The sequence below is a fragment of the Agelaius tricolor genome, unplaced genomic scaffold (assembly GCF_023055355.1).
Source record: "Agelaius tricolor isolate 1412-34295 unplaced genomic scaffold, bAgeTri1.0.p SCAF_104, whole genome shotgun sequence".
NCBI lineage: Eukaryota > Metazoa > Chordata > Aves > Passeriformes > Icteridae > Agelaius > Agelaius tricolor.
Genome location: NW_027269364.1, coordinates 151,761 through 162,403, shown reverse-complemented (window position 1 = coordinate 162,403; position 10,643 = coordinate 151,761). Strand labels below are relative to the sequence as shown.

The following is a 10,643-nucleotide window of genomic DNA, read 5'->3' as shown; positions in this document are numbered from 1 at the left end:
TCAGGGAGGATTTTGGGGGTGCTCAGGGAGGAATTTGGGGGGGCTCCGGGGGGATTTTTGGGGGGGCTCAGGGAGGATTTTTGGGGGTGCTCAGGGAGGATTTTTGGGGTGCTCGGGGGATGATTTGGGGATGCTCAGGGAGGATTTTGGGGATGCTCAAGGAGGATTTTGGGGGTGCTCAGGGAGGATTTTGGGGGTGCTCAGGGAGGATTTTGGGGCTGCTCGGGGAGGGATTTTGGGAGGGCTGGGTCAGGATTTTGGGGTGCTCCGGGAGGGATTTTGGGGGTGCTCCAGGGGGGATTTTGGGGATGCTCAGGGAGGATTTTTGGGGGGCTCCGTGGGGAGTTTTTGGGGATGCTCCAGGGAGGATTCTGGGGGTGCTCCAGGGAGGAATTTGGGGGTGCTGGGTCAGGATTTTGGGGATGCTCGGGGGATGATTTGGGGATGCTCAGGGAGGATTTTGGGGATGCTCCGGGGGGGGTTTTGGGGGGCTCCAGGGAGGATTCTGGGGGTGCTCAAGGAGGATTTTGGGGGTTCTCAGGGAGGATTTTGGGGGTGCTCAGGAAGGATTTTTGGGGATGCTCCGGGAGGATTTTTGGGGTGCTCAGGGAGGATTCTGGGAGTGCTCAGGGAGGATTTTTGGGGGGCTCCGTGGGGAGTTTTTGGGGATGCTCAGGGAGGATTCTGGGGGTGCTCAGGGAGGATTTTGGGGTCCCCTCACCTGCTGCTCCAGCTCCTGGATCCTCTCCAGCTGCCGCAGACACTGAGCCACCTCCCCCGGCTCACGGCGGGGCGGCCTGGGGGGGTTTTTTGGGGGGTGATTTTTGGGGTGTGGGGTGAATCTGAGACCCCCAAAATCCTCCCCAAAACCCCTCACTCACCTGGGGGGCTGTGCGGGGGGGGGGTCGCTGCCGGGGGGGGCAGGGGAGGGGTCTCTGTCCCGGCTGGGGGGGTCTTTGGGACCCCATTCCAGAGCGGGGAGACCTGGAGGAGTTTTGGGGTTTTTTTTGGGGGGGGGTCCCCAATAAATGGAAGAGGAGGAGGAGGAGGAGGGGGGAGGTTTTGGGGGGGTTTTGGGGAGGTTTTGGGGAGGTTTTGGGGGGGTTTTGGGGGGTTTTGGGGGGGTTTTGGGGGGGTTTTGGGGGGTTTTGGGGAAGTTTTGGGGAGGTTTTGGGGAGGTTTTGGGGAGGTTTTGGGGGGTTTTGGGGGATTTTGGGGAGGTTTTGAGGGGTTTTGGGGAGGTTTTGGGGAGGTTTTGGGGGGTTTTGGGGGGTTTTGGGGGGTTTTGGGGGGGTTTTGGGGAGGTTTTGGGGAGGTTTTGGGGGGGTTTTGGGGAGGTTTTGGGGGGGTTTTGGGGGAGGTTTTGGGGAGGTTTTGGGGAGGTTTTGGGGAGGTTTTGGGGGGGTTTTGGGGAGGTTTTGGGGGTTTTGGGGGGGTTTTGGGGGGGTTTTGGGGTCTCACCGTGGGCGGGGGGCAGCCGAGTTCTCATCACCAACACCCCCGGGTGCTGCACCTGCAGCAGGGGGGGGCACGAGCCCCCCTCGGGTGGCACCTGTGGGGTTTGGGGGGACAGGAGGTGACCCCCCAATCTTGATTTACCCCAAAAAAAACCCAAAAAAACCCCAAAATTTGGTGTTCCCGCACCTGCGAGCCGCGGGTCAGCACCGTGGGCCGCTCCTGGGGGGCGCGGGGGGGGCGCCGCTGCCTGCGGGGATTGGGGGCGTTTTGGGGGGGTGAGAGCCCCACCCTGAGGGTCCCCCCAAACCCTGAGGGTCCCCCCCACACCCTGAGGGTCCCCCCCAAACCCTGAGGGTCCCCCCAAACCCTGAGGGTCCCCCCCAAACCCTGAGGGTCCCCCCCCACACCCTGAGGGTCCCCCCCAAACCCTGAGGGTCCCCCCCACACCCTGAGGGTCCCCCCCCAAACCCTGAGGGTCCCCCCAAACCCTGAGGGTCCCCCCAAACCCTGAGGGTTCCCCCCCAAACCCCCCCAAGCGCCGAGGGTCCCCCCAAAATTCACCCAAATTCCCCCCAAATGTGACAAACAAACGTTGTCACCGTCAGCTCCTGCGTCACCCGCTGCGGGCGGCCCAGTTCATCCCAGTTCATCCCAGTTCACCCCAGTCCATCCCAGTTCATCCCAGTCCATCCCAGTCCATCCCAGTTCATCCCAGTCCATCCCAGTTCATCCCAGTCCATCCCAGTTCATCCCAGTTCAGCCCAGTCCATCCCAGTCCATCCCAGTTCATCCCAGTTCATCCCAGTCCATCCCAGTTCATCCCAGTTCATCCCAGTTCAGCCCAGTCCATCCCAGTCCATCCCAGTTCATCCCAGTTCATCCCAGTTCATCCCAGTCCATCCCAGTTCACCCCAGTTCATCCCAGTTCATCCCAGTTCACCCCAGTCCATCCCAGTTCATCCCAGTCCATCCCAGTTCACCCCAGTTCATCCCAGTTCATCCCAGTCCATCCCAGTTCACCCCAGTTCACCCCAGTCCATCCCAGTCCATCCCAGTTCACCCCAGTTCGTCCCAGTTCATCCCAGTTCATCCCAGTTCACCCCAGTTCACCCCAGTTCATCCCAGTTCATCCCAGTTCACCCCAGTTCATCCCAGTTCACCCCAGTCCCTCCCCCAGTAAGCAGCGAGTCATTTCCAGTTTGCACCAGTTCTTTCCAGTATCCCCAGTCAGCCCCAGTGCCTCCCAGTCCATCCCAGTCCCTCCCAGTCCCCCCATTTCCCATCCCAGTGCTCCTCCAGCCCCTCCCAGCACTTCCCAGTCCATCCCAGTATCAATCCTGGGCCCCCCCAGTTCATCCCAGTCTGCTCCCAGTGCTCCTCCAGTTCTTCCCAGTGCCTCCCAGTCCCTCCCAGTCCCCTCCAGTCACTCCAGAGCTCTCCCAGTCCCACCCAGTATCAATCCTGGGCCCCCCAGTCCCTCCCAGTCCCTTCCAGTTCATCCCAGTGTGCTCCCAGTCCCTTCCATTGTGCTCCCAGTGCCCCCCAGCATATTCCCAGTCCCTCCCAGTCCCTCCAAGCACGCTCCCAGCATGCTCCCAGTCCCTCCCAGTGCCCCCAGTATGCTCCCAGTCCCTCCCAGTCCCTTCCATTGTGCTCCCAGTGCCTCTCAGTCCCTCCAAGCATGCTCCCAGTCCCTCCCAGTGCATCCCAGTGCCTCCCAGTGCCTCCCAGTCCCTCCCAGTGCATCCCAGTCCCTCACAGTGTCTTCCAGTCCCTTCCACTGTGCTCCCAGTCCCTCCCAGTCCCTCCCAGTCCATCCCAGTGGCTCCGGAGCCCTCCCAGTCCCACCCAGTATCAATCCTGGGCCCCCCCAGTTCATCCCAGTGCGCTCCCAGTGCCTCCCAGTCCCTCCCAGTCCCCTCCAGTCACTCCAGAGCTCTCCCAGTCCCACCCAGTATCAATCCTGGCCCCCCCCAGTCCATCCCAGTGCCTCCCAGTGTCTCCCAGTCCCTTCCATTGTGCTCCCAGTCCCTCCCAGTCCCTCCCAGTGGCTCCCAGTGGCTCCCAGTGCCCCCAGCTCACGGCTCCCGGGTCCCTGCCATGGCTCTGGGCCACCCCGGGCGCTTCCAGCCCTGATTTATAGACGGGAAACCACAGCCCTGAGTCACGGCGGGGGCGGGGGGCCGGGGTGGGCCCCCCCAGACACCCCAAAATGCAGAGAAATGCCCCAAAAATGGCAGAGAAATGCCCCAAAAAATGCAGAGAAATGCCATAAAATGGGCAGAGAAATGCCTTAAAATGGGCAGAGAAATGCCTTAAAAAGGGCAGAAAAATGCCCCAAAAAATGCAGAAAAATGCCCAAAAAAAGGCAGAGAAATGGCCCAAAAAAGGCAGAAAATATGCCCAAAAAGGGCAGAGAAATGCCTCAAAAAGGGCAGAGAAATGCCCCAAAAAAGGCAGAGAAATGTCTCAAATAATGGCAGAGAAATGCCCAAAAAAAAGGCAGAAAAATGCCCCCCAAAAAGGCAGAGAAATGGCCCAAAAAAGGGCAGAAAAATGCCTCAAAAAAGGGCAGATAAATGCCTCAAAAAAGGGCAGAGAAATGCTTCAAAAACAGCAGAGAAATGCCTCAAAAAAGGGCAGAGAAATGCCACAAAAAGGGCAGAAAAATGCCCCAAAAAGGGCAGAGAAATGCCTCAAAAAACGGCAGAGAAATGCTTCAGAAACAGCAGAGAAATGCCTCAAAAAGGGCAGAGAAATGTCTCAAATAACGGCAGAGAAATGCCCCAAAAAAGGGCAGAAAAATGCCCCAAAAAGGGCAGAGAAATGCCTCAAAAAAGGGCAGAGAAATGCCACAAAAACAGCAGAGAAATGCCTCAAAAAGGGCAGAAAAAAGGCCCAAAAAGGGCAGAGAAATGCCTCAAAAATGAGCAGAGAAATGCCCCAAAAAATGCAGAAAAATGCCCAAAAAAAGGCAGAGAAATGGCCCAAAAAAGGCAGAAAATATGCCCAAAAAGGGCAGAGAAATGCCTCAAAAAGGGCAGAGAAATGCCCCAAAAAAGGCAGAGAAATGTCTCAAATAACGGCAGAGAAATGCCCCAAAAAAGGGCAGAAAAATGCCCCAAAAAGGGCAGAGAAATGCCTCAAAAAAGGGCAGAGAAATGCCACAAAAACAGCAGAGAAATGCCTCAAAAAGGGCAGAAAAAAGGCCCAAAAAGGGCAGAGAAATGCCTCAAAAATCGGCAGAGAAATGGCCCAAAAAAGGCAGAAAAAATGCCCAAAAAAGGCAGAGAAATGCCCCAAAAAGGGCACAAAAATGCCCCAAAAAGGGCAGAAAAATACTCCAAAAATACCCCAAAAAAGGCAGAGAAATGCCCCCAAAAGAGCAGAGAAATGCCCTAAAAAAAGGCAGAGAAATGCCCCAAAAAAAGGCAGAGAAATGGCCCAAAAAGGGCAGAGAAATGGCCAAAAAAAAGGCAGAGAAATGCCCTGAAATGTCTGAGATGAACACGAAGAAATGGCACAAATTGGGAGGGTAGAGACACCCCAAATTCATCAGGGCAAGATACCCCAAAAAGCAGGAAAATGCCCCTAAAAAACCAGAGAGAAACCCCCCAAAATCGGCCAGAGATATTGGGAAATAATTTAAAAGAGATGGGAAGAAAAAGCCCAAAACAAGCAGGGAGAAATTCTTCAAAATGCCCCAAAATTGTGAGACCAAAACTGGGTAGAGACACCCCCAAAATGCAGAGAAATGGCCCCAAATGATGAGGGCAGAGAGACCCCAAATCAGCCTTAAAATCCTAAAAAATGCCCCAAAACAACCAGGCAGAAACCCCCTAAAAATGGCCATAAAGAGGAAATTCAAAATGTGGAGAAACGCCCCAAAAGAGCCGAGATTTTTGAGGCAGACAAAGGCCAAAATATCTGAAGAAAAAGTTTCCAAAAGGAGGAGAAACACCTCAAAACAGGCAGGCAAAAAACACCCTAAAAAGCAGAAATTCACCTTAAAAAGGTCAGGAAGAAACTGCCCCAGATCGAGCGCGCCAAAATGAGGAGAAACCTTAAATAAAGAGATAAAAACCACTCAAAATGCCCCAAAATTCAATAAAATTGCTGGGTGGGGATAGCCCTAAAACAGCCAGGCAGAAACCCCCTAAAAAAAGATTTTTTTGAAGAATTTGGGGGTCCCAAAAAATGCAGGAATTTGTCCCCCCCCCCCCCCCCTTCGTGTCCCATCCCCCACAAACGTCACCGAAAAACGCCCAAAATGCCCCAAAATGACGCAGTCGGAAAAAGCAGCTTCAAAACCTCCTCCAAATGGCCCCAAATCTTTTTGGGGTACCTGCAAAATTCCTAAAACCTGCTCAGGTTTTTAAAACTCCCTCCTTTTTTAAAAACTCCCCTCTGGCACCTCCGAATTTTGGGGAATTTTTCCAGGTTCAGGGCCTTGAGTTTCGCCCATTTTTTTCCATCCCCAAAATCAGTCGAAAGTCAAATTTTTGATGTTTTCCAGCCCTGAATTAGTCGGGTTTTAGCCCAAAAAAGGTTCTGGGACCCCTCCCAATTTTTTAGGGTGGGGTTGGGAGTTTTTTCCACCCCCAGGGACTTCCCCAGCTCAAAGGGAGCTGAAACTGAACCCGAGCAGGCAGGAAATAAGGGAGGGGGATGGGGGGCAGAGCAGGTCCCTCCCCACCCCCATCGGGACCCCCACCCCCCCAAAAAATGGCCCTTTAGACCCAAATTTGTGACCCCAAAAATGTCTTTTTAAACTCCAATTTGTGACCCCAGAAATGTCTTTTTAAACCCCCAAAATGTCCCTTTAAACCCCACTTTGTCACCCCAAAAATGTCCCTTTAAACCCCAATTTGGGACCCCAGAAATGTCCCTTTAAACCCCACTTTCTGACCCCCAAAATGTCCCTTTAAACCCCACTTTGTCATCCCCAGGAACCCCATTTAAATGTCCCTTTAAACCCCATTTTGTCCCTTTAACCCCACTTTGTCACCCCAAAAATGTCCCTTTAAAACCTACTTGGTGACCCCAGGAATGTCCCTTTAAACCCCAATTTGGGACCCCAGGAATGTCCCTTTAAACCCCAATTTGGGACCCCAGGAATGTCCCTTTAAACCCCAATTTGGGACCCCAGGAATGTCCCTTAAAACCCCACTTTGAGACCCCAGGAATGTCCCTTCAAACCCCACTTTGTGCCCCCCCAAAATGTCCCTTTAAACCCCACTTTGTCCCTTTAAACCCCACTTTCTGACCCCTAAAATTTCTCTTTAAACCCCACTTTGGGACCCCCAAAATGTCCCTTTAAACCCCAATTTGGGACCCCCAAAATGTCCCTTTAAACCCCACTTTGAGACCTCCAAAGTGTCCCTTTAAACCCCACTTTGTCACCCCCCAAAATGTCCCTTTAAACCCCACTTTGCCCCCCCAAAAATGTCCCTTTAAAACCCACTTTGGGACCCCAAAATGTCCCTTTAAACCCTACTTGGTGACCCCAGGAACGTCCCTTCAAACCCCACTTTGTCACTCCAAAAATGTCCCTTTAAAACCCACTTGGTGACCCCAGGAATGTCCCTTTAAACCCCACTTTGTCACCCCAAAATGTCCTTTTAAACCCCACTTTGTGACACCAAAAATGTCCCTTTAAACCCCATTTTGAGACCCCCCAAAATGTCCCTTTAAACCCCACTTTGCCCCCCAGGAATGTCCCTTTAAACCCCACTTTGTCCCTTTAAACCCCACTTTGTCACCCCAAAAATGTCCCTTTAAACCCCAATTTGGGACCCCAGGAATGCCCCTTAAAACCCCACTTTGGGACCCCCCAAAATGTCCCTTCAAACCCCACTTTGCCCCCCAAAATGTCCCTTTAAACCCCACTTTGTCCCTTTAATCCCCACTTTGTCACCCCCACCCCGGGGGTCTCCAGGCCCCCTCCCTCACCCCCGAAATTGGGGGTGGGGGTCGCTCCCTTTCCCAGCCCCTCCCCCGGTCACCCCCAACTCTCCCCCCTCCCCACCCCTCTAAGCCCCGCCCCCTCCGTTTAAGCCCCGCCCCTCGGGGCTGGCCCCGCCCCCGCGCTGCGGCTCCAGGCCCCGCCCCTCCGCCATGGCCCGCGCTCCCGCCTCCGCCCCGGCGCCCCCCCCGTGGCCGGACTCCCGGCGTGCCCCGCGCGGGGGGGGGCCCCTCCCAGCCCCCCCCCGCGTCCCGGGACCCCCCCCCCAAACCCCCGGCACCCCCCCCTCAGCCCCCCATGACCCCTCGGCCGCTGGGACCCCCGTCCCGCCCGTTTCCACCTCAGAGATCGCCGAGCCCCCCCCGGGGGTCTCCGAAGCCGCCGCTGCCCCCCCGGGGGACCCCGAGAGCCCCGCGCCCCCCGGGGGGGTGGGCGGGGGGTCCCGGCGGGTTCTGTTCGCCGATGCTCTGGGGCTGCCCCTGACCCGCTTGCGGCAATACCGGCCCTGGGACCCCCGGGGCAGGGGGGGACCCCCGGGGGGGGGCGGCGGGGGAGGGACCCCCGGAAGGGGGGAGGGGGGCACGGTGGGAGAGCCGCCCCCCCCCGGGATCTGGATGAGGCCTGGGAAGGGCAGGTAAGAGATGGGGGGGGGGGGGGGTGAAATCTGCATGGGGGACCCCCCCCCCCCAAAATGGGGTCAACCCCCCCATCCCCACCCCACCCCGCATGTGCCCCCCGAAATTGAGGGGGGGCTGTGGTGCATGGCTGGGATCTCCCCCCACCCCGACCCCTCGGGTTCCGAATGTGGGTCACAATCTGGGGGGGGGGCAGATGATGCTCCCCCCCCACCCCTAATTTGGGGGGCAGGGGGGATGGGGCCTCTCCGGTGACCCCCCCCACACCCGTGTCCCCCCAAAAGGCCACAGGAGGCGGAGGACGTGCAGCCCCCACCCCCCGAGCACAGCACAGGTAAGTAACTCCCCCCCCCTCGCCCGCCCCAAATTTGGGCGTGCAGCTCCAATTTTGGGGGATCCCCCCCCCCGAGCCCGAACTTTTGAGGGTCCCTTTTCCCTCCCTACAGAGCCTGACCCTGCCCCAACGCCCCCCCCCGGATGCGGAGCAGCCCCCAGCACAGGTGAGACAACACCCAAAACCTGGGGTACCCCCCTCCCTCAAGGAACGGGGTACCCCACATTGCCCCTCCCCACCCTGAGGATGGGGGTACCCCAAAATGGGGGTACCCCAAATTGTCCGTCCCCCCCCCCCCCCTAATTTAGGGCACCGAGGACGAGGCGGTGGCGCGGGAGCTGGAGCAGCTCTACCTGTCCCACCTGCGCCGGCTTCGGGGGGGACCCCAACGACAGCGACCCCCTCCCCAAAAACGGGGGTCCCCCCTTTCCCGACCGAGCCCCCAACACCTCCCTGGCCAACGAGATGGCGCTGCGCTATGAGGGGGGGGGCGGGCGGGGGTCGCTGCAGCCCCCCGGTGCTGCTGGGGAGGGGGGGGGCCGCTGGAGGGGGCGCTGGTGGTGCCGGCGAGGCCCCCCCGGGGCAGGGGGAGCAGTTTGGGGGGGGCCCTAAGGGGGTGCGGGGTGGTTTTGGCTCTGGCCGTGCTGGTGCCGGTGGCCTGGGGGGGGGGACGGGGGGGGTCCCACGGCCGCGGTGGCTTTGGGGATTTACCTGGCGCTGGCCTGGCTCACGTGAGATTGGGGAGGGGGGTGGAGGGGACACCCCGATTGTCAGCACCCCAAAATTGGCACCTCCCGAAAAGTCACAGCCACCCCCCCCCCCCCCCCCCACATTTCACCTCTGGAAACGTGGGACACCCCTCAATCAATCGGGGGAGGGCGATGGAAGGGAACCCCCCCAAATGGAAGGGAACCCTAAAATGGAAGGGAACCCCCAAATGGAAGGGAACCCCCACAAATGGAGAGGCACCCCTAAATGGAAGGGCACCCTAAAATGGAAGGGAACCCCCAAATGAAGGGGCACCCCCAAATGGAAGGGAACCCCCCCAAATGGAAGGGAACCCTAAAATGGAGGGGCACCCCCAAATGGAAGGGAACCCCCACAAATGGAGAGGCACCCCCACATGGAAGGGCACCCTAAAATGGAAGGGAACCCCCCCCAAATGGAAGGGAACCCTAAAATGGAGAGGCACCCCCACATGGAAGGGCACCCCTAAATGGAAGGGCACCCTAAAATGGAAGGGAACCCCCAAATGAAGGGGCACCCCTAAATGGAACGGCACCCCTAAATGGAGAGGCACCCCAAAATGGAAGGGAACCCCCCCAAATGGAAGGGAACCCTAAAATGGAGGGGCACCCCAAAATGGAAGGGAACCCCCACAAATGGAACACCCCAAGTGGAGGGGCACCCCCAAAATGGAGGGGAACCCCCAAATGAAGGGGCACCCCCAAATGGAGAGGCACCCCCCCAAATGGAGGAACAGCCCCCAAAATGGAAGGGAACCCTAAAATAGAAGGACACTCCCCAAATGAAAGGGCACCCCCAGATGGAAGGGCACCCCCAAATGGAGGGGCACCCCCCAAATGGGAGGGCACCCCCCAAATGGAAGGGCACCCCCAAACTGCCCCACCCACAGCAGGGTGGGGGCACTGTCACTTTGTGGGACCCCCTTCCCCCCCCCCCCGAATCATGTGCACCCCACCCGGGTTTTGGGGCGCCCCTGTGTACATACAGCCATGGAACGATGGTGTCCCCGAGTTCTTGTCGTGGGGGGGGGGGGGGGATTTTTGGGGTGGGGGGTGTAATTTTGGGGTGGGGGGGGTAGGGGAGGGGTCTCTGTCTCTGTTTAGGGGGTTGGGGCCGGGTCCCCCCCCCTCTGGTGTCGCTGTCGCTGCCGTTTCCTGCCCTCGGGGAAGGTCCCAGCAAAGGTCACGAGGGGGCCCTGGGTGACAAACGGCCCCCCCCGGGGATGGCGCAGGCTCACCTGGGGCTGTCGTGACATGGGAGCCATGTCGCGATAGAAGGGTCGGTGACAGCCTGGGGGGGTCCTGAGTGTCCTGGGAGCAGCTGGGGAGGGGGTCTTGAGCCCCCCTGAAGAACTGAGGGGTCCTGAGTGTCCTGAGAGCAGCTGAGGGGGGGGTCTTGAGTCCCCCCTTGAAGAACTGGGGGGTCCTGAGTGTCCTGGGAGTAGTTGGGGTGGGGGTCTTGAACCCCCCTGAAGAACTGGGAGGGTCCTGAGTGCACTGGAAGC

At 58.3% G+C, this 10,643-nt stretch overlaps 2 long non-coding RNA genes across 2 annotated transcripts; one reads left to right on the top strand and one right to left on the bottom strand.

Moving 5' to 3' along the window:
* Positions 1 to 718: 718 nt before the first annotated feature.
* LOC139586132 (uncharacterized) lies at positions 719 to 1,769 on the bottom strand. Its single transcript, XR_011677468.1, has 4 exons — positions 1,645 to 1,769; positions 1,462 to 1,552; positions 882 to 984; positions 719 to 797 (listed from the first exon to the last, which is right to left on the bottom strand). It is a non-coding gene; the product is annotated as an uncharacterized lncRNA (long non-coding RNA).
* A 6,138-nt stretch (positions 1,770 to 7,907) lies between these two features.
* Positions 7,908 to 10,642, top strand: LOC139586142 (uncharacterized). The gene is made up of 5 exons (XR_011677471.1): positions 7,908 to 8,057; positions 8,343 to 8,392; positions 8,505 to 8,558; positions 8,701 to 10,446; positions 10,581 to 10,642. It is a non-coding gene; the product is annotated as an uncharacterized lncRNA (long non-coding RNA).
* The last annotated feature ends 1 nt before the right edge of the window (position 10,643 follows it).